Here is a 27,623-nt window from a genome sequence, read left to right on the forward strand (position 1 = left end):
TGTCAGTGGAATTAATTATCTGTGTAAGTCTATGATGCTGTTTGAAATTATCGGTTTCATTTGATACTTTTCTGTCAAGTCTCACACTCTTATCTTCCATGAGTATGCTTCCCTCTGTGTGTGTCTTTGAACTCTCTCTAAATCCCTCAGTAACAACTGATGCGACAGATTTATTCCCGATCACTCAGACTCAGCTCCTGTGAGTGAGTGCAGCAGACAGTCTGTATTTTTCAGCTCCTGACACTGAACTTGTTTTTGAGAATTATTCTCTCATCTGTCAGTCTCTAAGTCTGTTCTATTGTGGGATTGACACTGTGATTATCTGATCGTGGGTGAGAATCTGGAGTGGGATTTAATGAATGCCCCTGTCAATAGTACTGATTTGGGGGTGACATGGCCCCAACATCTGTCTCTCCTGCTCTGCTTGATTGATGGATTGAAAATTGTCGACTTTGCAACTATTTCGGCTGTCTGAGACTGTGGAACTGATGAGCCGTCTGTGTCTCTGAACTCTGTCAGTGACAATGCACGGACTGTGTTTAAGAAAGAGCAGGCGACACTCTTCCCTGCACCTTCTGGAGGAAGCGTCACATTTATTCTGATTCCGACAAATATTTGTCTGTTGAAACAAAATAAATTTTGTAACTCAAATACAGATTCCGTCAGCTTAATCTCTATTAATAATCATTGTGAGCGGTTTGTGAGGCTACAGCTAAAGTCAGGCTCGGATTGGTCACTCTCATGTCAATCCCACTTTGACGCAATCGGAGAGCCAGAGAGAAGGAATTGGAAGTTTGATTGGCTTATACCTTTAAAACAAGATGTCACTTTCACCTCCCACCACTGGTGTCGCTGTCTCTCCCTCTCTCGCTCTGTCACTCCCGCCTCCCAGGGCAGAAGCCGCAGTCTCTCCCTCTCGATCTGTCACTCTCTCCTCCCGCCACTGGGGAAGCTGCAGCTTTCCCTCTCGCTCCCTCACTCTCTCCTCCCGCCGCTGGTGTCGCTGCCTCTCTGCCTCTCGCTCCGTCACTCTCTCCTCCCACCGCTGGTGTCGCTGCAGCTTTCCATCTCGCTCTCTCACTCTCTCCTCCCACCGCCGGTGTCGCTGTCTCACCCTCTCGCTCCGTCACTCTCCCTTCCCACCGCCGATGTCGCTGCTCCACTCCCTCTCGCTGTCTCGGAGAGTACGTGTGTTTCTGAGTGTGTGCAGAATCACCACAGTGCAGAAGGAGGCCATGCAACCAATTCAGTCTGCACCCAGAATCCCACCGAGGCCCTATCCCCATAAACCCATCTCCTTAACCTACACGCCTATGGACAGTTCGGGACAATTTAGCATGGCCAATCCACCACACCTGCACAGACTTTGAGTGTGGGAGGAAACTGGAGCACCCGGAGGGCACCCACTTAGATACGGGGAGAACGTGCAAACTCCACACAGATAGTGACCCAAGGTTGGAATTGAACCAGGCCCTCTGGTGCTGCGGGGCAGCAGTGTTAACCATTGTGCCACAGTATGTGTGTGAGAGCATGTGTGTGTGTGTGTGTGAGAGAGAGTATGTGTGTGCATTTCCTGTTCTCCAGTTCTTTGGCAGCTCCCCCGTGGTCAGACAGGAATTCAAACTTTGTGTCAGAGACTCTGCAATCCCATAGCATCTTGGGACACAATCATCCAGACCTGGAGACTTGTCTACGCAAGCCTTCCAACATCTCCTAAACCTTATCCCTTCCTTTGTCAATTTGCTGAAGGACCTCACAGTCTCTGTCTCTCTCCCTGCCTCACTCTCTAACTCTCTGCCCCTTTCTGTCTCTCTGCCCCCGCTCTCTCTCTCTGCCCCCTCTCACTTTCTGCACCCTTATCTCTGTTTCCCTCTTTCTCTCTCTGCCCCATCGCTCTCTCTGTCCCCCTCTCTCTCTGCCCCCTCTCTCTCGCAGCCCCCTCTCTCTCTCTGCCCCCTCTTTGCCTCCCTCTCTGCCGGCCTCTCTCTGCATGTCCCCCTGTCTCTCTCTATGCCCCCTATTTCTCTCTATGCCTCCTTTTTCTGCATGCCCCCCTCTCGCTCGGCATGCCCCTCTCTCTGCCCCCCTCTCTCTCTCTCTCTCTGCACCCCCAGCCTCTCTCTCTCTCAGACAGTAAATAGCAGAGCCATGTTGTTAATGCTGGGTGAGTATATTGTGGGATGTGTTGTGTCTCAGTTGGGGACAGGGACAGTTCAGAGGGTGAGGCCGGCTGCTGGAACCTCTCTTGGCCTAGAGGCCGAAGTTGCCGCGTGGTTTGGCACAGCCGAGCTGTGTCCAATTGGTGAGTGTGGAGAAGATGCCCAAATGGGTGTCAATCCTGATGGGCTGCTCCAGCAGTAGGACCCCATTAGCCCTGCCCAGGAGTCACTGCAACTGGTGAGCCTTCTGCACAGCCTCTGTCAAACACAACCAAAAGGTCTGCAGTTGTCAACGAGAGAGAGAGTGAAAAGCTGAGAGTCAGAGAGAGAGATTGTGTGTGTGTGAGAGAGAGAGTCAGAGAGAGTCACAGAGAGAGCACCACACAGAGAGAGTGTGCCAGAGTGTGGTGACTCGGGAGAATTTCATAGTAACTTCATTGCAGTGGCAATGCAAGCCTTACTTGTGACTAATAAATAAACTTTACTTTGCTTTACTTTACTTGAACTTTTTCTGCGACTCGTCTGCCCAGAGGACAGTCATGGAAGCATTCAGTCAGCATCTACAGATTGTTCTGAGCTCCAGTGTCTCTCAGCCTAATTCACTCAGCCTCTCCTCACGGAATAACCTCCTCATTCCCCGTGGCAATCTAGTGAACCTTATCTGTACCGCCTCCAATGCAACTCTATCATTTCTCAAATGTGGAGACAACAGCTGTAAACAGTCTTGCAGATGTGGTCTCAATAAATTCCTGTACAATTGCAGCAGGCCACCTTTCTTCATCTGCTCCAAACCACTTACAATAAAAACAAACGTGCAATTTCCTTTTCTAATTGCTTGAATGTACAATCTCGATTGTGCTCCGAATTCTCTTCAACATTTTAAAATCCGTCACATTTCCACCTCTCTTTAGCTCTGAAGAAGAGTCATACAGACTCGAAGCATTCACTTTGTTTCTCTCTCCATAGATGCTGCCAGACCTGCTGGGGTTTCTATTATTTTCTGTTTATATTTCAGCCTTCTCCCTGTAATCCTGCACATTCTTCCTTTTCAGACAACAGTCGAATCCCTTCAGAACGTTTTAATTGAATCTGTATCCACCACACTCCCCGGCAATGCATTCCACACATTAAGCATTCGCTGTGTGAAAAATGCTTTCCTCGTGTTCTTATCCCTTCCTTTGCTCAGGATGTTCAAAGTGTTCTCTCTCATTCTTCTTCATTCCACGAGTGGGAGCAGTTTGTCCCTATCCATTCTGTCCAGGCGTCCTATAACATTTAATGCCTCTAAGTGGAACCCCTGATGCGGTGGTAAGATTTTTAAACAAGTCGACATTTAGGCACTGATAAAATTAGCAGCATTCAGTGAAATGACTTCGGAAAGCGTTTTTGAGCTAACAAGAAGCAATATGAGATGCAGTAATTGATTCAAATGAGTAATTATGATTGTAAAATACATATGCTGATATTTTGAATGGATCATTATTGACTTTAAAGAAGTTACCAGTTAGCAGTAAACCAGTCCAGATGACCCCTCGAAACATCAGCTCATTTCAAAGAACAAACAAAGAACAATACAGCACAGGAACAGGCCCTTCGGCCCTCCAAGCCCGCGCCGCTCCCCGGTCCAGCATTGAATCCTGAATCCAGGATCCCCGCCCAATTGTCCAGCCTATCGACATCCTAATATCCTATCCACCGAGCTGTCCCTCACAGCTACGATGCTTTGTTCATCACAACCTATTAACTCACCCCCACCACCCCCCCATTCCAGACCATGTGATCTCCAGGAAGAGGCGAAAACCCAGAGTGAAAACCCCAGGGCCAATATGGGGGAAAAAAAATCTGGGAAATTCCTCTCCGAACCCCTGAGGCGATCGAAACGAGTCCAGGAGATCACACTGGCCCTGATCAGAAAATGCTTCCCAACCCTATTCATTTCCACTTCTGCTTTACGAACACCATCTGAATTCCCTGCCCCCGAGACAGGTTCTCAACTATCCGCAGTCTCGCTCTGTACTGGCACCAGCAAGATGATCATAGAATGAAGCCTGCTACGCTCCTTGCATTGAAGTATAAGCACTCCAGACCTCCAGGCCCAGTGAGGTCGTCCTCCCCCAGAGTGCTCTTCTTCTTTGCCAGCTTTGTTCCAGCCCCAAGCTCGTCCCCAGCCTCCACACTTGTAGACCTAATATTTTGATCCCCACCCCCCTGCCATACTAGTTTAAACCCCCCCGAACTGCACTAGCAAAGCTCCCAGCCAGGATATTTGTGCCCTTCCAACTTAGTTGTGACCCCTCCCTCTTGTACAGGTGCCATCCTCTCCTGAAAACTTCCCATTGATCTATGAAAATGAAGCCCTCCCTCCTGGAACAGTCCTTTAGCCAGGCATTCATTTGTACCAACTCCCTATTCTTAGCCTCACTGGCACGAGGCATTGGGAGCAGCCCAGAGATGGCCACCCTAGTGACCCTACTTTTTAACCTATTTCCCAACTCCCTGAATTGCTCTCTTAGGATCCCCCTACTCTTCCTATTTTCGTCATTTCCACCAATGTGTATAATGACATCCGTTTCTTTATCTTCCCCTTTTAATATGCCTCCTATCCGCTCGGAGACGTCCGTGACCCCAGCACCAGGTAGGCAGACTACCATCCTGGAGTCCCGTTCGCACCCACAGAATCGCCTGTCTGTGCCTCTAACTGATGCATCCCCCACCACTATCGCTCTCCGAACCCCTCTCTTCCCTTTCCGGGCCACAGAGCCTGACTGTGTGCCAGTGACCTGGTCACTGTGTCTTACCACTGGAGAGGCACACTCCTCCACACTATCCAAAACAATATACCCAATTTCGCTCCTTACAGATGCTGCCAGACATGCACAGATTTTCCAGCATTTTCTCTTTTGGTTTCAGATGACTGCAGCCGCAGTAATTATTTGCTTTTCTTTAAGAGTTGCAATGTTGCACCTCATTTAGAGTTGTAGGACTGTGAAGCTTCACTAATGAAATGGATTACATACTTTGGAACTGTTTTCCTTTTATTTTTCATTGTCTCTCTATAATCGTCCGACCAGAATGAATCACTTCACCATCCTCAGCTTTGAATTTCATCTATAACTTGTCCATTTCATTTTTGAAGTTTTACCCCATCCTCCTCACAGTTCACAATTCTTCTAAGTTTCACGTTATCGACAAATTCTGAAATTGTGCCCTGTGCAACATTACCTCGGACACTAATCTATCCTGGTGAATGTTCACAGTATCTACAGTTTGTGTGCACATCAAATTGATGTACTGCAGTTTGAGGCTTATAACAGAAAAGAGGAATCAATGCAAATCTCTACATATTACACGTAAATGTTGCAGAATTGCAGTCAACTGGTTTTGTTATCGTTGTTCATAGGAAATAGCAGAGAGTGGTTTCGATCCAGCGATCTCTCAGTTATGGGCACACTTCCACTGCGCCACTCTGCTCCAGTCAATGCAGCCCCAACTGCTGCCTATCAATGTAACTGATCAGATATTGACTTCTACATTGTTGTTTAACACCAGCACCAGTATCAAGAGGCTCAGTCTGGCCAGACAATTCCACTGCAGAACACCAAGAATAAAATGGACAGAGAAAGACACGCACAAGAACAGCAAAATAAACTGTTTGTGCACGTGTAACGGCAGACAAAGGTGCCGGGAAACCGGCAAGTTACGGAATTGATCACTGATGTTTTAACGGAGTTTTCTCGTGTAAATATATTTGTAAATATATTCCCTGCTGTGTAACGGTGCTCTCTGCTGTTCAAAGATGTTCACTGTTGTTGTGCAAAGTGTTTCACTGTTTGTAAATATACTTCCTGCTGTGGTCTGTGATATGGAGGTTTCCAGCATGGAAACAGGCCCATCGGCCCAACTTGTCCATGCCGCCCAGTTTTTTACCAACGGGTTGTTGCCAATTGCCCGTGTTTGTCCCATATTCCTCCAGACCAATCTTACCCATGTAACTGTCTCAATTTTTGTTCAGAGTTATTTTCTGCTGTTGAGTGAAATGCTTCCCAGTTGTCGTAAATGTGTTTCCGGCTTTGTAAATGTTTTTTTTTTCTTCTGTTCTATTCATATATATCGTGCTCTGCAAACGTGTTCCCTGTTGTGTAAGAAGATTCTCCGTGAAGTTGTTTCTGTCAGTAAATTGTTGCATATTGTGTTTACATGTTCCTTGTACTTGTTTAGAACTCTGGTTGCATATAAAAGTGATTTACTGCAGATCGAGGGTTTTGGGGGAAAGGAGAATCGATGTGAATACCTGTCTGCATATTCCACGGAGAAGTCACAAATGTTTTGCGGTTGTTGTCAAGTTGTTTCATGTTCAGTGCAAATAGGAGCAGCAGAGTATGGTTCCGATCGATCAATCTCTCTGTTAAGGGCCCAGCACTCTTCCGCTGCGCCACTCTGCGACGGTAAAAATGATCTCTGCTGCCTATCAATGTAGCCAGGCAGATTTTCGCCCCTGTATCCTTTAACACGAGTAACAGTGTCAGGAGGCTCAGCCACTGCGTCACACCGAGAATACAACAGACAGAGAAAAACAAACAATAGCAGTAATAGAGATTGTCTGGATATATCTAACGACAGACAAAGGTGCTGGGAAACTGGCAAGACACGGAATTGGAGAATCGATCACTGATATTTAAAGGAATTTTCTGTTGCAAATACATATCTGTGAATGTATTTCGTGCTGTGCATTGCCAGAGGAGAGAAGGGTAGATTTTAACGTGCTGAATGTTTAGGACCTGGAATGCACTGCCTGAGAGGGTGGCAGAGGCAGCATTAAATCAGGGTTGTCAAAGGGGAATGGGATCAGCACCTGAAATGAAAGTATTTGCAGGGTTATGAGACAAGGGCTGAGAAAGGGATGTGCCTAGTTGTTCTTTTATAGACCAGCGCACAGACAAAAAACCGAATGGTCTCCCTTTCTTTGTTAGTATCCACTCAGAGATTCTAGATGTATGAGTGTTGGACTCATTCTGTATCGCTCTGTCTCTGGTGCGACATATGTGTGCGACATTCATAATGAATCTATCTGATAGACTTTGCAAATCTGTAACATTCGACCCGGAAGATCCCTAATTGAAACCGGGAAATTTGTTCTAATTAGTACATGATTACACACGATCCTCTACTCAAAATCTTCAATGTAATATCTGCTTATCTCTAAAATTCATTCTCCATTCCCGAGATTTCTCTTTAGTACATCGATGCTAGTCGGCTCAACTGCTCCAGGTATTAGCACATTCCAAGTTATACTGACTGCATGGGAAAGTACATTAATATCGAATTTTCTGTGGGATTTAATGCTGACATCCAATCATTAATTCCTGTTTGATCTGTCTCTGCAACATCGACAGTTTATGTGATTCTTTTCCGCTCTGCTGCAGTTCTGCATTGCGGCCAGTAGATGTCAGCATACTCTGGTAGACTGATTTTTGTAACAGTTTTAACAACACCAGGTCAAAGTCCAACAGGTTTATTTGGTAGCAAATACCATTAGTTTTCGGAGCGCTGCTCCTTCGTCAGATGGAGTGGAAATGTGCTGCATCAGAGAGGGACACAACATACAAGAATTGTTCACATTATATTGAATTGGGACGGAGGAATTTCGAAATACTGAATGTGTTGGCCATATCAATTCGAAATCTACCAGTAAGCTGCTTTCCTCGGCATTCATCATTTAAATACCGATAAATCAGCAAGGCTATGGTTTTAAAGTGAAAGTATTAGCACTGGTATGTATTTTCTTTTGAACAAAGTGGCATTTTGAATCATTGTTACTTAGCATAGTTAGAATTTCAATATGCAACAGTTTCCTTATTAGTACAAACCTAGTAAAGCATGTATTACACAAACTGTTATCTATTTCCGATTGGGGATGGTATATCGAGAGAAACTTGCTTTTCTTGAGATATATTACTGACCTATATCTGGCTGCACAGGTTTCAATCTCAAAATTGGCCAGTGGTACAAAACTTGAAAATATTATGACCTTTAGTGAGAAGGATATTGATAATCTTCAAGAAGATATAGGCAGGCTGGTGAAATGGGCACAGACGTGACAGATGCAATTTAATTAATGTAAGGAAGTGTGAAGTGATGCATTTGGGTCCGAAGATCGAGGAGAGGTGATATGAAATAAAGGGTACACCTTTAGCCTTCCTAATCCCTATGGCACTTTTACCATGCCAAGATTCCACAGTCTATTCACCCATCTCAGAACACATTGAATATCCAGCCTGAAGTCTGCATTTCACCGTCCACTTGTGCAGAGATGATTAAACGTTTAGCACTCCCACTTTCCTATGTACCTTTACTCTGCAACGACCCCTGTTCCGTCTGACAACTCAGTCAACGTCGCACCTTCACTTTGAGAACTGCCCATGGTGGGTTAATCCTGCCCAGTCCCAATTGTGTTTCACTCTGCTCAGTTATATTGCCCAGATTGCATTATTTTCCAACTTTCCTATTCTCAATTAATAATAACTGAATGAATAGAACCATCCTTTGATTAAACACTGTCACCTTTCAATGTTTCGCGGGCGAGTTTAATGAAGTGCTGAAAGTTATCCAAACATATCTGCAATTTGCATTCTCATTGACAAAGAACTGAGCGGGTGATGGATACAGTTTCAATAGTCGCTTTAAAAAATAGAGAATGGATGTACAAATTTAAAATCCAAGGGTGATATCACTGCCTGAAGAGATTTTCAGGCTGTGGCGATTAGAATAACAATGCACATTATCAATTTGAATTGTTGAAAACAATAGAATGGTGCATCCATTGTGGATGAAAGGAAACTTTAAACTGTGCAGCCGTGCTGTGCTTCAGGAGCTGGTTTTACAGAAATCTCCATGAATCAAAAGTGTTGCCTCGCCTGCTGAGCATTTTCAGCATTTTCTGTGTTTGTTTCAGATTTCTAGCTTCCAGCTTTGCGTTGTGTTCTGTGCAGGTGTTTTACTGCAATTGGGAACATGTTCTAATCCGCCCTGTGACAGATGGAGTAGAATGTGTATCGTGACTCTCAAGCCTGCGAGATTCGACTCCAAGCTGTACAAGAGAATGAGGAAGAGAGATAGGGAGGATCATTCTGTGATGGACAGATTTCCTGTATAAAGGGCACAAAAATCTGTATTTCCACAGCTGTTTTAACAGACATAAGATGTCCCAACATGACTTGCAATCAATGAAGTTCCTCTTAACTGTTCCCGATGTTTTAACGATGAGATTGTTGAACTTACCAGAGTTTCTGCATTGTCAAGAATCCATATATGGACCTGTAAAATAAACTTCCAACACGCGCCATGTGGCTCTGTGGCGCAATGGATAGCGCGGTAGACTTCTAAATAATGGTAAGTTAACTACTCAGAGGTTGTTGGTTTAAATCCCACCAGAGTCGAATTTTGGATCAGATTGTTCGCAAACGGTTTGCTGCTTCATTGATGTGATTCAGCTTTGGCACCGACATTTCCTGCTCTGCCATCTCTCCATGCTGTTTCTGTTTACTCGGCTTTCAGGGAAACCACTGACTTGGGAAGAAAATGCAAACCCCAGTGGCTTTCATAAGATTTGACACAACGTTCGCTGATTGCGTTAAAAAATAGTAACATACATTTTCAGTTAGATATTTCGCTTCTTTTGGAAGAGAGCGATGTTAAAGAACGCATACACGCAACAACAACAACAACAACAACAACTTATAAATAACTACAATCAATGAATAGATATCAATGCCCTGCAACTTGGTGGTGTTATCCTGATGTGTCTGCTGCGCTCATCCTTCCAGGCTGTAGTGGTCGTGGGTTTGGAAGGTGCTGGAAAAGGAACCTTGCGGTGTTGCTGCAATGCACCTTGAGCACAGATGGTGCACACTGCTGCCTTGTGTGTCGGTAGTGGAGGGAGTGATTTTTTATTCATGCGAACCAAATGAAGTGGGCTGCTTTGTCCTGGATGGTGCCAAACCTCTGTAGTGTTGTTCAAGCTGCATTTATCCAGGCACGTTTCTCAGGAAACCAGGTGCTCCGGTTGCCTTCCCCAGTCTAAAGATGAGCAGCTTGGGTTGTTTGGCCATGATCGTTTTCCCTTGGTTCCCAAGGTGTTTGTATAGGCAGATTAGTGGGGTGGATGTGTGGCGCCGTGGGGATAGATCCTGTGTGCGATTCTCTGTCGGGGAGTCGGTACAGACTCAATGGACAGAATGGTCTCCTTTTGCACTGTTCGGATTTCATGATTCTAAGGTCATTGGACTGTGTTAGAAATTCCCTGAGAAAAAAAATGGAAAGCTGTGTTTGGAGAACTGACAGCATTGGGTTTATTGTAGATGAAATGTGTTTTACTGCAAGATTATGAAAATACCTGGATCGTGTAAATAAATATTAGAGATATTTGTGGGGATCTCGAAATATGTTTTTGTTTCATTTTGTAGATCATCCACTGTAAAGGGAAAGACAACATTGGTGAGCAAGGAAGGGATGCTGTGACTTACAAATGCCGCCTAATAGAAGTCAAACCTCTGCTGGGATTTGAACGCAGGATCTTATCATACAAGCGCCTTAACCAACTAAACCAGCTTGATGCTTCGGCTTGTACAGCGGAAACTGGAAATGCGTTCCTGATCTGGCGGTATTTGTGCAAAAAGGGACACTACCAGATCTGGAACATATCTCTGCAAATAGAGATAGTTCACATTTCAGATGCAGACCTTTCACGGGAACGACCGCTTCACTCTCCACAGATGCAATGGGATCTCGGATATATTCATGAAAGAAAAATGATTGAATCCCACAGTGGCCCATCGAGACTGCACCGATTTCCCTGAAAGCCTTTGAAACCCGCCTTTCCCGACATTGAACAAGCACATCAGAGGGAATCACAGACATCACTCAGTGCAACTCTTCCGCTAAACATTGAGTGATTTATCGTGAGCTGGTTCGATTTATTGTTTTCAGACACACATCTAGTATAAAAGTAGCCGTGTTCAGGATGTCATTCACAAACACAGCTTTCTGCTCTGACGGCAGACTTTCTCCTTCTGTGGCACAAGGTGATTTTTTTAAAAAAATACTTCATTCATGAGGGCTATGTGTGTCGCTGGCACGGGAATCATTTATTCTCCAAATTAATTATCTTTGTGTAATTGGGGACGAATTTCCTCTGTAGCCACGGCAGTGCGTGTGCACAAACACTGCTGTTCGGGAGGGAGTTCCTGGATTGTGAACCAGCCAGAGGAACGGCGATATCTTCCCAAGTCAGTGTGGTGTGGGTCTCTGAGTGGTCGTTGTTTCTCCGCATCTGCTGCCCGGTGAGAGATTTCTTGGTTTTGGATGGTGCCTCGCGAAGTAAAAACAGCTGTCAGGAGTGGGATTTGAACCCACGCTTCCAGAAAAGACTGCGACCTGAATGCAGCGCCTTAAACCGCTCGGCCATCCTGACGACATTTGCCTAAGTGTAAAATCTCTGCACAAATCGAATTGAATTCCACCTTTATTGTTATTAAATTTAAACCGCGATGCGTTTTTCCATTTTCGAACCCCAGGCAGAGGCCTGTATCTGAGTCCCATCCTTCCCCAAGCCGCCGGGAGGTGAGGAGTTTCTCATTGCTGCATTGTTCTATTTTCTCAAATCAACAAAAACCCAATTCCCGCCCTATCTGTTCCTTGCACGAAGGTGTTGAGAGTGTCAGATCTGAGCAAGGGGAAGTATCCAATTGGAGAGTTACATCCTGGCGACAGGAATATCGCTCCACAGCTACTTTCGGAGCTGCTGAATATTTCCAGCATGTCGTTTGTTCCTTCAGTTCATTCACTGACAACATAATCTTGACTCTTGGGCGCAGCTCCAGACACAGCTTTTCTGTGATCTTCGCACAGACAAGTTCACTCTTCACTTTCCTACATACATGCTTTAAAATCGACTCTTTTCACACTCAGCATCCTGCAGCATTGCCTTCAAACCTCACCCAACCCTCCACCCACCCAGCAGGGTCTCAGAGGTACAAGTGCTTCTTAGGAATTCACAAAAGCAAGGGGATCGCAGTGTTTGTGAGGGAATATAAAGGATTAATCCACACTCACACACACACACACACACACACACAGCCACAGCAGATGGTGAAATTTGACATCAATAAAAACATCTGGTATTAAAAGTCTAACGACAATCAATCGACTGCCTTAAAATAACACAACTGGTTCACTCATGTCCTTTAAGGAATGCATTTTTTTCCTGGTCTGCACCTCCATGTTGCCCCCGACGCTCAGCAACTTTGGTGACTCGAAGTTGTCCTCTGAGGGACCTACCAAGCCGCTCAGGTCAAGGGCAATTTGGGATGAGCAACAATTGCGGGCCCAGTCAACGATGCCCACATCCAAGGAATGAATAAACAAAATAAATAGCTGATTCAAAGTGAGGTGATACAGAAAGTCAGTTGCAGTATCAAAGATTGACAGATACAGAATTAAATTAGAAACTATCTTTCAGTTCTGGAAGCTGACAGTCAGAACAAGTCACTTGTAGAGGCACAGTTCAACAGATAGAATCTGTTGTAGGTAAAAAAAAAAACCTCTGACACTATTAGTGGATCAAAGTGCAGGTTTATTTTCACAATTGTGGGAGAAGTGAGGTTCCTAACAGTGGACCCCCAGCCTTCTCTTCGAACACAAGTAAGAACAGAGTTTATATATGACCCGGGCCCCACCCTCATCACATTGCAATTCTCTGAGATGTCTGTCGTTGTTCGTGGTGAGATTCGTGTTGCATCAGCAGTATCTTCCTCTGGGTAGTTTGTTCGATCTCCAAGGCCACGATTGTTCGTCATTTATATCCTTGAAACAATATCACAGGTTTTGCACAAAAAAGGTAACTAATATACATACAGGTTTGTATAATACTTTATATCAGGATAAGAGGAATAAAGTATAATGAATATATATATATATATATATATATATATATATATATATATATATATATGAATCTATGGTTATACGATCACAGAAGGCATACATGTCAACTCCATCGTGTTAAACAAAGTTACATAAAAATGGAGATTGTTTAGCTGATTTAGAACCATAGAACCATAGAAAATTGCAGCTCAGAAACAGGCCTTTTGGCCCTTCTTGTCTGTGCTGAACCATTTTATGCCTAGTCCCACTGACCTGCACTTGGACCATATCCCTCCACACCCCTCTCATCCATGAACCCGTCCAAGTTTTTCTTAAATGTTAAAAGTGACCCCGCATTTACCACTTTATCCGGCAGCTCATTCCACACTCCCACCACTCTCTGCGTGAAGAAGCCCCCCTAATATTCCCTTTAAACTTTTCTCCTTTCACCCTTAACCCATGCCCTCTGGTTTTTTTCTCCCCCAGCCTCAGCGGAAAAAGCCTGCCTGCATTCACTCTATCTATACCCATCAAAATCTTATACACCTCCATCAAATCTCCCCTCAATCTTCTACGCTCCAGGGAATAAAGACCCAACCTATTCAATCTCTCTCTGTAACTCAGCTTCTCAAGTCCCGGCAACATCCTTGTGAACCTTCTCTGCACTCTTTCAATCTTATTTACATCCTTCCTGTAACTAGGTGACCAAAACTGTTCACAATACTCCAAATTCGGTCTCACCAATGCCTTATATAACCTTACCATAACACTCCAACTTTTATACTCGATACTCCGATTTATAAAGGCCAATGTACCAAAGGCACTCTTTACGACCCTATCCACCTGTGACGTCACTTTTAGGGAATTCTGTACCTGTATTCCCAGATCCCTCTGTTCAACTGCACTCTTCAGAGTCCTACCATTTACCCTGTACGTTCTTCTTTGGTTTGTCCTTCCAAAGTGCAATATCTCACACTTGTCTGCGTTAAATTCCATTTGCCATTTTTCAGCCCATTTTTCTAGTTGGTCCAAATCCCTCTGCAAGCTTTGAAAACCTTCCTCACTGTCCACTACACCTCCAATCTTTGTATCATCAGCAAACTTGCTGATCCAATTTACCACATTATCATCCAGATCATTGATATAGATGACAAACAACAATGGACCCAACACCGATCCCTGCGGCACACCACTAGTCACAGGCCTCCACTCAGAGAAGCAATCCTCCACAACCACTCTCTGGCTTCTTCCATTGAGCCAGTGTCTTATCCAATTTACTCCCTCCCCATGTATACCTAGCGACTGAACCTTCCGAACTAACCTCCCATGAGGAACCTTGTCAAAGGCCTTGCTGAAATCCAGGTAGACAACAGGTAGATTTCGAGCTGCGTTAATCGCATTTCTTGATAACAAGTGGAGACAGCAAGAATAGCTGTTCCTCTTATCTGGCACAGACATGAAAAACACCGAACTCTGACGAAAACATGAACTCTGCAGTGTTCTCAACAAAATCACAGAGTTCGGGTCTTAATGCTGAAGTGTGACAAAGCTCATTAACCCATTCCCGTCTTCAGAATCAGAAAGATCCCTCATTGAGCACCAGATAAGGCAAAGCACAGTCTGAATACAGACAGATGCAGCAGAAAAACCATTCGTTCTGCAGCAGAAAAAGCATTCGCACACGACCAGAAGTACGTGGAGGCTTTAGAGCGAGTGCAGAGGAGGTTTACCAGGATGTTGTCTGGTATGGAAGGGCTTAGTTATGAGGAGAGATTGGGTAAACTGGGGTTGTTCTCACTGGAAAGACGAAGGATGAGGGGTGACCTCATAGAGGTGTATAAAATTATGAAAGGCATAGATAGGGTGAACGGTGGGAAGCTTTTTACCAGGTCGGAAGTGACGTTCACGAGGGGCCATAGGTTCAAGGTGAGGGTGGGGGGGGGGGGGGGGGGGGAGGGCGGGGTGGGGGAGGGGGAGGGCGGGGTGGGGGCGGGGGGGGGGATATCAGAAGGTCGTATTTTACACAGAGGGTTTTGGAGGTGGACACACTGGGAACGTTTAAGACTTATCTAGATAACCACATGAACGGAGTGGGAATGGAGGGATACAAAAGAATGGTCTAGTTTGGTCCAGGGAGCGGCGTGGGCTTGGAGGGCCGAATGGCCTGCTCCTGCGCTGTATTGTTCTTTGTTCTTTATTCTTTGTTACACAACTGGGAACATATTTGCACAACAGGGAAGAAATTGACACAAACGCAGTGAAGATCTGTCAAAGGCAGGGTGATGTGGAGATGCCGGCGTTGGACTGGGGTAAACACAGTAAGAAGTTTAACAACACCAGGTTAAAGTCCAACAGGTTTATTTGGTAGCAAAAGCCACACAAGCTTTCGAGGCTCTAAGCCCCTTCTTCAGGTGAGTGGGAATTCTGTTCACAAACAGAACTTATAAAGACACAGACTCAATTTACATGAATAACGAGTCCCAGTTCCACAACAGGGAACAGTTACACAGCAGGGAATACAATTCAAAACAGGGATTTCTTTGTGTAACAAAAAATAACTTATCATGAATAATCAATTTTTCCACATTAGTCTCTTTCTGGTTTGCTGGGCAACATTTCTTGTTTGAAATAAAAAGAGACAGTGAATAGATTCCTGGCTTCCGCGCAACAGTAATTTTCAGGAAACAACGGACCTGCGAAGCAAAGTGGCGCAGCGGAAGCGTGCTGGCCCCAAAACCCAGTGGTTTATGGATCTAAACCATTCTCTGCTGTTGTGTTTTTGCTCACGTTCAGAAAAAAGGGATATCTGGGTTTTCCCTGCAGCAAATTTGCTTCATTATCTTGCTCGACGTTTGTGAGAATATCACAGTGGCACAGTTCATTTGTCTCAGTTGCCTGGACAATTTATGCAGCCAATATCTCTGGTTCGATTCCTGTTTCGGTTGAGATTATTCATGAAGGCTCTGCCCTCTTCGCTTTGCTCCTCACCTGAGGTATGAATTATTCGGTTAAATCACCAGCAGAAAGTTCCCACTTTGATGAAACATCTGGGATTGGGACCGTTTCTTTAATTTTATAAGCAATGGCAGCATCGCATTTATGCGGCCATTTGTTCAGATATAAACCTGTGCAAAAAAAATACACAAACTGAGCATGTGAACCAGAAGAATCGCCAACAACTTCATTTCTATCGACCACAGTTTTGAAATTCATCATATCGGGGACATTTGCAAACAATCAACTTCACCAAAATACAAACAGAAACTGTGAGCCTGACGTGATTTGAACACGCACCCTGCTGATCTGGAGTCAGACGCGCCACCGTTGCGCCACCGGCTCACGTACTTCCATGATTTTACATCTGTTTTATGTTCGGTGAATTCTAAAGCATCTCGGATACTGATAGGCTAATTGTCCCCCTCTTCATTTTCTGTGGATAAACATTGAATCGAGGAGCAACAACGAACCAAGATTAACAAGAGAGTAGAAACACCACATTATTCTGCGGGAGGAAAATGTTTTTTATTACGGGTGTTAACAACACACGAGATCGATTGGGCAAAAGCCCATGTTTGAGAAGGCTGCCGCATGGTTAAGGCGGTGGACTACTAATGCGTTGTGTTTTGCACGCGTGGGTTCAAATCCCATTCTAATCGTTGATGCGTTTTCTCTGTCTCCATTTTGAACCATTTATGGAAGTTGAACCGATGATTCGTTTCGTGTTTTGCGGTTCACGGAACAAAGATAAAGTAACGACACAGACTTCGACAGGCTTGAGGGGCGAATAGTCCAGCACCATGCCATGTTCCTATCTTCCTAATCCAATGAGAAATTCGAGCTGACAATCGATTCAAATCAGGACACCAGCTTTGGACAGGAGATTGCCTCCATGAAAATATGTGGTTTCAGAAGCTCCAAAGGAAACGTCAGCTTCATTTGCACATTTTTAATTTTCCAGAATCGGCAGGTCAGCCTTGGAAATAAGTGCCGTGTTGGCTGGTTTGGCCGTGCTAAATTGCCCCGTCGTCTCAGGGCGATTAGCACGGTAAATATGGGAGCCATTGGTATCATCAGTTGTTCTTTGACTGTTTTGTGTAGCCTTTCACCAAAATTGCATTTAATCTCTCCTGTGGGAGGAAACTGGAGCATCCAGAGAAAACCCACGCAGACAAGGGGGGGGGGGGAATTCGAACTCCACACAGACTCCCACCCAAGGGCACAACCGAACCCACGTCCCTCGTGCCGTGAGACAGCTGTGCTAATCACTGCGTCACCCTCTAAACCATGGGAGTGGGATGAAGTAAAATGCTCTTTAAATGAGCCAATATGGATTCGATGGGCCAAATGGAGTCCTACTACACCGTAAAAATTCAGTGGTTTGGGAATTTAAAACATTGTTTCATTGAATGTTGGAGCAGGCTTGAGGGGCAATATGGTCTAAAGAGCAAAGAACAAAGCAAATTACAGCACAGGAACAGTCCCTTCGGCCCTCCAAGCCTGCACCGACTGATCTAAAAACCTCTACCCTTCCAGGGACCATATCCCTCTTTTCCCATCCTCGTCATGTATTTGTCCAGACACCCCTTAAAACTCACTATCGTACCTGCTTCCACGACCTCCCCGGTAGCGAGTTCCAGGCACCCACCACCCTCTGTGTAAAACACTTGCCTCGTACAACTCCTTGAAACCTTTAATAGGAACCTGAGGAAGTCTACTCCTGATCTGATACATTGTGCTGCTGTGTCCAGAAAGTAAAACTCATCCAATAATCTATTTCACATATCAGAATTCACTCCACAAACCGTGAACCATCAACTGTATCCTCACTGACAAACACTGACTCGTGGTTAAGCAATGTCTCAATCTTAAAATTCTCATCCGAGTCTTCAAGTCCCTCCATGTCCTCAGCTCTCGCTTTCTGTAATCACCTCAAGCCCATCAACCCTCTGAAACATCTGAGTTACTCTAATTCAGACCTTTTGAGCATCACTGATTCGTTTCGCTCCCCCAGTGTTGGCCCTGCCTTGAGGGCCTCGGGTCTGGAATGCCCTCTCTGCCTCTTTCTTCGTTCGTTCATCCTCCACTTTTATCGCCTTCCCTTCATTGACTTCCTCCTTTTCCCGTGGGATTTATCTTTTTCACACTCTGACTTTCGCCAGTCCTGTTTCCGTTTTAAAGTTGAACGTTTATTTGTAAGTCACAAATAAAGCTTATATGAACACTTCAATGAAGTTACTGTGAAATTACTGTGAAATCAAGTACAATCAAGAGTTATAGTTGTACACCTGTAATTCTCACCGCGATTGCGCTTGAAGATTTGTTTACCCGTCGTCAGCTCTCTGATTTCTCATTGGTTTCAGCCCCGGTTCGAATTATATGACGCAATGACGCTCGGCTGGGGATGACACGGAGGGAGTCGCCGAACAGCGCCGCATGATGAAGGATCAAGGATAAGCCTTGCAGTAACCTGGTTCAATTGGCTGAAGTTGATGTCAATTGTAATGTGGGCGTGTGTAGAGCTGAGCAAATCGCTCTGCTATTTGTCAGAATATGTAGCGTCATTTTCATTGTTCCCTCACATTTCAAACGGGAATCCTGATTGGACAAAGCAGATGTCACTCAGTTAGCGCCGAGTGTCCATTGAATAACAGGGACGTGACTTTGATCAGAGAATAGGCCGATAGAGAAGGCGGGGATTACCCGGGGCCTCTCAGACACCGGGCTGAGCGGCAGCAAATGTCCAGCCAGCGGCCTCTGTATCATAGAATTCCTAGAATACAGAGGAGGCCATTTGATCCATCGACTCTGCACCGACCGCAATCCCACCCAGGCCCTAATCCCGTAACCCCACCAATTCTCCCGATTAACCCACTGACATTCGGGTCAATTTAGCATGGCCAATCAACCTAACCCGCAGACCTTTGCACTGTGGGAGGATACCACAGCATGGGGAGAAAGTGCAAACTCCACACAGACAGTGATCCGAGGCCGGAATTGAATCAGCGTCAACATGAAGGCACTGGTAGAACGAGCAGCATTCAGTTAAATGACTTTTTTAAAAATACGTTTATGAGCTAACAAGGAGCAAGTTACACGTATGAGATTCAATAATTGATTCAAACGAGCGATTATGATTGTTCAACACATATGCGGAAATTTTGAATGGATTGTTATTGCTTTTAAGGACTATTGTTCACTTTGGCTGAAAGCAGTTTCCTGCGAGGCACCGCGGTCAAAAGACTATTATCTCTGACTAATGATGAAGCCGTATTACGAGGGAATAATTGAACCTTGTGATCAGTTAAAGCTTCGGGTGGAAGGAACGTTTCGAACACTTAATCATATTTCAGGTTTGATTGGCTTATTCGCTGCCCGCACGAGATGTTCTGGTGCCCAGCCGTGGTGCCATGAGTTAGTCTGTTTGGACAGTGACCTTTAAGGCAACGCGTGAGAATGTTTATTTGAACTCTGGGCTGAGCATTTTACTCGGCAATCAGGGAGTGGGTTCAGCCAAGATAGGAGTCAAACTCCAGATCATGGATTAGAATCTGGAATATGGATTTGTGTTCGAATATTCACCCCTCAAGCCTGTCCAAACTTCATCTTGTGTCCAAACTTCATCTTGGTTCTGTGAATCTCAAAATAACAACGAAACATCAGTTTCCCTTCAATGAAGGGGCAGAGAAAATGGATCATCAACGAGGAAGGAACTCGAACCCACGCGTGCAGAGCACAATAGATTAGCAGTCCATCGCCTTAACCACTCGGCCATCTCATCATGCAATGATAACCTTTCTGATCACCTCTTGTGATTTTAACACATGGGACAAAGAACACATTTCTCCTGCAGGATAATGTTGTTTCTGTACTTTCCCATTAATTTTGGTTCGCTCTTACTCTTTCATTCGATGTGAATCCCGAGAAAGTATAGAGGGAGGCAGTTCCCTTCACTGGTCCCTGTCCCTCACCGAACTCACCAGATGTAAAATGTCGCCAAATGCTGTGAGCTTGTGGTGCAAAGGTAGCGCGTCTAACTCGATATCAGAATGGTTGTGGGTTTAAATCACGTCAGGCTCGTGGAGCCTTTCTGCATCAGTCTTTGGATTTTGCATTTGTTGATTGTTCCAGAAATGAAAAGTCTCAAAACTGTGATAGGAATGAAATTTTAGGGATACTTCCGGTTCTCATGCTCAGTACTTGTTTGCACACTTTTACATTTGAACAACGTGTCAGGGATTTGCTTCGTACATTGCTTGTAAAGTTAAGGCAAGGTACACAGTTCCAAATGTTTCTCGGTGTCATGAAAGGGGATAGCTAACTGGTGGTAATTTAAACGAAGGAGTCACACCTCAGGCGAGGAGCAAGGCTGAGAAGCCGTGGCCTTCATGAAAAATCCCAATCGATACAAGAATTGACAGCGAGCTTTTGGCTGAATAAGCTGTCCAGCCACATAGAAAGAAAGAACCCCTACAGTGCAGAAAGAAGCCATTCGAGGCCATCGAGTCTGCAGCGACCACAATCCCACCCAGGCCCTACCCCCATATCCCTAATTATTTACCCGCAAACCCCTCTAAGCGAAGCATCTCAGGACATTGAAGGGCAATTTTAGCATGGCCAATCAACCTAACCCGCACATCTTTGGACTGTGGGAGGAAACGCACGCAGACACGAGAAGAATGTGCAAACTCCACACAGACAGTGACCCAAGCTGCGAATTGAACCCAGATCCCAGGAGCTAGGAAGCAGCAGTTCTAACCACTCTGCTACCGTACCGTCCACATGAGGCAAAGAGTAAGGATAATGAGACTGAATTTCATTTATCACAATCTGTTTTCGACCAAGCGGTTGAGGAAATTGGGCAGCAGCCGAATGTTTCTATTTGATGTGAGCGAGAATATGACAGCAAGAGGATGGTTTCAATCCAGCGATCGCTGGGTTATCGGTCCAGTGCCCTTCCGCTTTGCCAGTCTGCTCCGGAATGTCACCCGCGTCCTGCCTATTCCTACTGCGTGGGAGAGAGGAAACTATTCATTGTATTTTTATTTCAAATAAGACTCACGTGTTGGGAGGATCACCCTGGCTGGACAATAACACGTAACATCACGCCGACTGTAACAGACAGAGAAAGACACACAGAAACTCAATAAGAGACTGTCAGGACACACACACAATGACAGACAGAAAATATTCCGAGCAAACCAGCAAGCTACCGAGATGGAAAAAATGATTATGTATGAAACGGGGTTTTTTGTTCCACAAAGATAGGCCCTGTTTTGAAATGCATTTCCTTTTGCGTAACTGTGCTCTCTGCTGTGTCGCTGTTCTCTCTGTTGTGAAACTGGGATCTGCCGTTGACAGATCTTCACTGTGGTTGTATCACATTCTTCCCTGTTGTGTAGGTGTGTTCCTTCTGTGAAGATGTTTTCTGTGGAAAAACAGCCGTCGGGACTTTCAAGGCCGCCATTACAGAGACTTGCTTTCAATTCCAGACATAGATTGGCTGAATGGCCTACTCCTGTTTCAGTTTTCTATCCATGTTTCTATGTATTAAATCAGGGAATTTAAATTTGTTGGGATTTACTCCGTGTCCCCAAACATTAGTACGGGCCTCTGGATTACCAGTCCAGTGGCATGATCTTTCATCCCTGTAAACAAAATCAGTTCATTCAGCTCATTATTAAACCTCTTCCGAGCAGATTAGAATTCCCTCCACAGAATTTCATTAAACCGATTGAAACAAAGCATTTGCTTCGAGTTGAGAAAATCAATAATTTATCCAATTCAAACAGATACTGTGGAATTGTTCGGAGGTAAAATTATTAGCATGAGTCTGAATTTAATTGACAAGATAACAAGGAAATGTATTCTGAGAAAGAGCGCTGCAATGTTTGGAAGCAAAAGTGGACTTCATCTGACACGAAAGAACGAGGTTCCCAGGAAGATGCACCAGATTTCTATATAAAGCAACCGCGACAGGATTCGAACCTGCAATCTTCTGATGCCACCATGAGAAATACCGAAGTCAGACGCCTTATCCATTAGGCCACGCGGTCAACTGATGGTCACCGCCGCTGACGTTAGCATCGTGTGAGTAAGTACAGTGACAATGATATTTTTCATTCGATTCGAAGATGATCCACAGATTCCCAGGTCCCAGAAAATACAAGGGAATGCTCCAGCAACGTACGTAATATTTTTCGACATCGAAATAGCCTTTTACTCTGTGAGTCGTGAAGATACATGGAGCGTGAGGAATGGAGCATTAGTGTATGATTACAAGAGCAGCAAGGCAATGTTGGAGCTGTACAAAAATTTGCTGAGGCCACAATTGAAGTACTGATTGCAGTTCTGGTCAAATCACTATAGGAAGCATATGATTGCACTGGAGAGGGTGAAGAGGCCATTCACCTGGATGTTGACTGGAAGGGAAACTATTTAGGCTCGGGTTGTTTTCTTTAGAGCAAGGAAGGCTGAGGGGAGACTTGATGAGGTGTATAAGATTATGAGGGTTATGGACAAGGTGGATAGGAAGCAGCTGTTCCTCTCAATTTCAGTGTTGATAACAAGGGGTAGTATTTTAAGTTGAGGGACAGGAGGTTTAGAGGGGATTTGAGGGACACATTTTTTTCATCCAATGCTTGGTGAGAGTCTGGATTGCAATGCCTGGGAAGATAGTAGAGGCAGGAAAATGTCACTAAGTTTACAAAGTATGTGGATGAACACTTGAAATGTCATAATTTTCAGGACTATGGGCCACGTATTGGAAAGTAGGATTGGTGTAGATTTAATGTAGGTTTCTCGGTGCAGACTTGATGAGTTGAGGCGCCTCTTCTGTATTGCATGACTCTCGCTATTATCCTCAGACTTGGCTGTTCACTGACATGTGTCACCATCCTCTGCCTACTCCACAATCACATGCAGTCAGTGACCCTCACCAAGTGAAAAACACAAACTCCATTCAGTAAAACCTGCAGCCGAACAAGTTTGTGACTTTGTCCCATTCTCTTTTTCTTTTTCCTCACTGCAATACTGCACCTGTCAACAAGCACCTTACCCACAAGCCTGGAGATAATCAAAGGAAGGACAGGAAATTGTTCGACCTGCCCCAGCTCACTGAGCATTCCTCCTGAGAAGCAGATGAGACTTTGGTTTGTAACATTCAGAAAACTAAAGATCATTTCCAACATTCCTGACTCGGAAACGCCCCTTGAAACAGCTCCATAAAGAACTAACTGAAGGGTTACAAATTAATTGGAAAAGTCAAACCCCTCCCAGCTTCACACAGAACACTGACCATCGGAACACAAAAGTCATTTCCCACGTTGTCTGATCATTGAGGTACAGGTATCTCCTCCTGCCTGTCTACATTCGTTGATGGAACTTTTTTTCAAACAACTGCTGAAATTGCGAGCTCGAGTTTCTCATGGGATTATAAAGGTGGGTATATTGAATGGTGCTGGACTATTCACCCCTCAAGCCTATCAAACGCTGTGTCCAAATACCTTCTCCAATGCCTTCACAACCTTCGTCAAATGTGGTGCCCAGAAGCGGTTGCAGTACTCAAGATCAGGCCTATCTGGGGTATTTAAAAGCTCAACATGACCTCCATACGCATGTATCCAATCGACTATTCAGACAACTTAGGAAAATATTTGCTTCATTAACTGCTCTCTCAAGATGATCTGCCACCTTCAAGGACCCCACCCAAACATTGGTATCGCCACATCAAATGTGAGCCAAAATGCCGATGAATTGAACGAACGTTGATCTCAGGTCACGAAACGTGTCCGTAAAAATGTAAGGATTTGCATTTTTGAGTGCTTCTTTCCTTGACAGTCTTTATTTTATATTTTCAAAGCCAGAGAGCAACACAGGTTGTTCAACAACAACTTGACATAACAAAAATGCGATAAACTCCTCGTCGGGGAATTGAACCCCGGTCTCCCGCGTGACAGGCGGGGATACTAACCACTATACTAACGAGGAAATGATGATTTGCATATTGTACACTTGCCACTTACACCTTCAGAGCGACAACTGAGTTCTGACGAGATCAGTTCTTTTCCGCAATTCGGAGGACCATTGAATGCAGCAAAAAGCGGTTTTAACCAACCGACTTTTGGATTACCAGGAAAGAGAATGAGATGGATGCATGAAAAAAACAAGAATCAGATGGAGACAGAAAGGCGCGTTTGCCGTTCATTTCAAACTGCATGTTCTTATTAATTCTGGAGGAAAGACGGCGTGTCTTGAAACCTGAACATGCTGGACAATCTCAGCTGGTCTCTCTCCACAGATGCTGTCAGACATGCTGAGATATTTGTTGTTTCAGATTCCAGCATCGGAAGTATTTTGCTTTTATCTTGTCTCTAAAAACGTCTTTTTCTTCAACCCGCTGGAACTTCCAAAGTGCTTTACAGCTCAGATGCTTTTCTTTAATTCTATTGTCTTCTGTCTTGCCCGAGGTAGGTGCGGATTGAGCAAAAACGGAAATTATCATCCCCAATCTCACATAATCGTGGAAAGATTATTTCTGTGGCTTTTACCGTCTCATCAGTTGTTTGATATTGTTTCATTTGTTCAAAGCTGCCTCAGTTAAAATCTTATCAGGGCATATCTCTGTGAGCCACTGGAAAATGAATCAAGTTTCCAACCCGATTCTGAACTCATGAAGTTGTAATTAATTATTCTGTGTCTCCGATGATAATTTTAAGAAGCTCAAATAAAGCTCTACTGTCCATGGTTCGGCCACGGATTCGAAAACAAAACAGATTTCCAAGCAGTGTCTGCAACATAGAACCACGTAATCCCTGCAGCGCAAACGCAAGCTTTTCGCCAGAGTCTGATGTGATCTGATCAGTTGTTTCATTTGAATTGATTTGATTTGATTTATTTTTGTCACATGTATCAGCCATACAGTGAAAATTATTGCTTCTTGTGCGCTCTACAGACAAAACATTCCGTTCATAGGGAAGGAAACGAGAGAGTGCAGAATGTAGTGTTACAGTCATAGATAGGGTGTAGAGAAAGATCAACTTAATGCAAGGCAAGTCCATTCAGAAATCTGACAGCAGCAGGGAAGAAGCTGTTCTTGAGTCGGTTGGTACGGGATCTCTGGCTTAGGTATCTTTTTTCCCGACTGAAGAAGGTGGAAGAAAGAATGTCCGAGGTGCGTGGGGTCCTTAATTATGTTGGCTGTTTTGCCGAGGCAGCGATAAGTGTCGACAGAGTCAATTGATGGGAGGCTGTTTTGCGTGATGGATTGGGCTACATTCATAACATGTTGTAGTTCCTTGCGGCATTCGGCAGAGCAGGATCCGTACCAAACTGTGATAGAATCAGAAAAAATGCTTCTTTGTTGCATCTGTAAACGTTGGTGAGAGTCATAGCTGACATGCCTAATTTCTTTTGGGAAGAAGTTCCTTTGTTTTGGGAATGGAAAGTAACTTGCCTGACTGGGAATCGAACACAGGCCACGGCGGTGAAAGTGCCGAATCCTAATCACTGGACCATCGGAAAGTGCGTGCAGCCTCACCAAGCTGCAGTATTGTCTTCCAATCGGGCACCACTTCCGCAGTCAAGGGCACTCAGCCTCCGATCTTCGGTTGTCTTCAGGACACACGACAAAGCAGAATCGCCGAGCAGAAACAGACAGGCAAGTTCCACATGCATGAGGAAAGCCTCAACTGGGATCTTGGATTCAAGCCACAGGACACACAACCCTCACCATACACTCTGAATTTGAAAAATCCTTCATACTCTCCTGATCTGAGAGAATTCACACCTCTTTAACCGGTGATTATCCCTCTCTCCACCCTTGCTCTCTATGTCTTTAACGAATTGATTCCCTGAAAAGTCTCGCATTCTAACCATTGTTCACACTCCAATCTGTAATTATCGTACTATTGTGTTTGTGTCTATCGATGTCGTGTTTGTCAACCTCCCTCAACTCATCTGATGAAAGAGCAGCTCTCCTAAAGCTCGTGATTCCAGCTTTAACCTGGTGTTGTGAGAATTCTTATTGTGTCCACCTTTTCAACGCCGGCACTTCCACATCAACACGAGTGCGAGCAGATCATCTGTTGAGCGAATAGGGAAATAGATCAGAATTGTTGGTGTGATGTGTTCCATTATCCGTCCTCACGCAGTCCAGGTATATACCAACTATCAACGACACGTATGAGAGGGTAAGATACATTATTCTCTGCCCTTCTCTGGTCCATTTTATCGAAATGATATTTTTCAAAATCTTCCAATAATTTAAAGCCCAGCATCAGGCCACCCCTCAGCCTTGTCATTATAAGAAAAGAAAGATGCAAGCAGTCAAAACTTTACCAGGTCTTTCCTTTGTTCTCAGTGACACTACTTTTTATGGGCTATGGGTGTCACTTGCAGGACCAACATTTGTTGCCTTTCCCTAATTGCCCTTCAACTGAGAGTGGCTTACTCGGCCACTTCAGAGGGCAAGTAAGAGTCACCCACATTGCTCTGTGTCTGGAGACAGATGTACGCCAGACCAGGCAAGGCGGGCAGACTTATTTATCTAAAGTGCACTGGTGAACCAGATGAAGTTTTATAACAATCGACGGTAGTTTCAAGGCGGCCATTACTGAGACCAGTTTTTCAATTCCAGATTGATCAAATCAGTGAATTTAAATTTCACCAGCTGCCATGGTAGAATTCACTCCACGTCCGCAAATATTAGTGCTGGCCCCAATTATTGGACGATTTTTAAAAGAAACATCGATTTGTTTGCAAAATTCTCTAATCTCTGAATATATTCCACCAATTTATCGCTCGTGTTTAGAATCCTTGGCAAAGTGGCCATTTAATCCAGAAATTTTGAAATCAATTCTAACTTGGAATTTCCACTGATGTCTTATTGTTCTCAAAAACCTCTTTCACTAACGTTCCAATGACTATTCCTCCCTACGTTTCACCTGCTCCTTCCATTCACAAACTGTTCTCACTAGGAATACCGGACGCCCAGCTTGTTGCAATTTGTTTGAATGAACACGATGTCATATAATCGAAGCAGCATTTTGAAATTCTCATTTATTCAACGTATTCTGGTGACTTGCTTTTCTTATGTTTTATGTGCCATTACATAAGAATCTTACTCTGACATGAGACCACGTTTTGCTCTTTTGCTGCTATGTTTCTTTCCTCTCACGCCATGATTTTTCTCATGGAATTTACAGCACAGAAGCCATTCGGCCCATCTTGTAGATGCTAGGTGAGAACACACTGGTGCCCATTGCAATACCAACTTCCTGCTCCCGGCCCACAGCACAGATCCAGATCTTTATAGAAAAAAGACCACTGAAAATTACGATTCATTCTCATGGGCTGCCCTGGAAGAACTAATTAAACATTTCAAAGGGAACCGCTGCGAACACGTTTCTGCCCTGCGCGTGGAATCCGTACTGGGTGTCGAGATCAACACCTCAACTGCTCGGCCACGACAGAGGTTTGCCTGTTAGAATGATTTACCCAAATCAGAAATATTTGTAGTAACTTCAATAGGCAGCTAGATTATGCAGA

General features: G+C 44.6%; 3 non-coding genes across 3 annotated transcripts; all 3 read right to left on the reverse strand.

The window, feature by feature from the left end:
- Positions 1-11,545: 11,545 nt before the first annotated feature.
- Positions 11,546-11,628, reverse strand: trnal-cag (transfer RNA leucine (anticodon CAG)). The gene has a single exon. It is a non-coding gene; the product is annotated as a tRNA-Leu (tRNA).
- Positions 11,629-22,043: 10,415 nt separating this feature from the next.
- Positions 22,044-22,132, reverse strand: trnar-ucg (transfer RNA arginine (anticodon UCG)). Its single transcript is given in 2 exon segments — positions 22,044-22,079; positions 22,096-22,132. It is a non-coding gene; the product is annotated as a tRNA-Arg (tRNA).
- Positions 22,133-23,993: 1,861 nt separating this feature from the next.
- Positions 23,994-24,065, reverse strand: trnad-guc (transfer RNA aspartic acid (anticodon GUC)). Its single transcript has one exon. It is a non-coding gene; the product is annotated as a tRNA-Asp (tRNA).
- Between the last annotated feature and the right edge of the window lie 3,558 nt (positions 24,066-27,623).

The sequence above is a fragment of the Mustelus asterias genome, unplaced genomic scaffold (assembly GCF_964213995.1).
Source record: "Mustelus asterias unplaced genomic scaffold, sMusAst1.hap1.1 HAP1_SCAFFOLD_124, whole genome shotgun sequence".
NCBI lineage: Eukaryota > Metazoa > Chordata > Chondrichthyes > Carcharhiniformes > Triakidae > Mustelus > Mustelus asterias.